A 763-nucleotide genomic window follows, 5' to 3' on the forward strand; every position below is an offset into this window, starting at 1 on the left:
GAGCTAAAGAACATGTTAACACGTGGTTGAATACACAGGTGGCAACCTTCTATGAAGAAGGCATACAAAAAATTGTGCCAAGCTATGACAAGTGCCTACAAAATTTGGAAGCTATGTAGAATAGTAGTTTAACAGTTGTAGATCTTTGCACAATAAATATTTTTTCTGTATCTGTATACGTTTGTTTTAAATAACCAAAAGAACTTACTTTGTGACATACCTCATAATTTTCGTGTGTTACCTGTATGTATCATCTTCTCTACATCTTTTTTAGAAAAGCAGTTTCCATACTATGCTTTGATTTGCAAATATTTAAAATCTAGGCTACATAAAACTTTTTAATGTGAAATTTTTGCGAAAGTTTCTTAGGTCGATTATTAGGTACCACATCAACATTTTACCAAAAAAGGAAAAAATATTTATCAGAGCCAATGACATCACTATGACACTAAGAAAACTGAAGGGAAAGTTGTGACAAATTTGGGGTGATGGGCATTGAAGCCCTTCTTGATATCATCCAGGGTGTGGGATGGACAGGAAACAGGGTTGATCCACAGGATGGTAGAATGATGGTGTTTGGACGCTCACTACACCATGCCAGCACCAAGGGCATGTGAATGTATGACAGTTGAATATAAATGAGGAAAACTTTACTGATATGAATAACTATAAGGGAATCCATTAAATCAGAAATGATAGTTAGTGCAACACAATCTCTGTTTAATTTTAAGTTATCAGCTGCACTGAATTCATTGGATTTGGG

This window comes from Schistocerca nitens, chromosome 1 (genome assembly GCF_023898315.1).
Source record: "Schistocerca nitens isolate TAMUIC-IGC-003100 chromosome 1, iqSchNite1.1, whole genome shotgun sequence".
In the NCBI taxonomy this organism is placed as follows: domain Eukaryota; kingdom Metazoa; phylum Arthropoda; class Insecta; order Orthoptera; family Acrididae; genus Schistocerca; species Schistocerca nitens.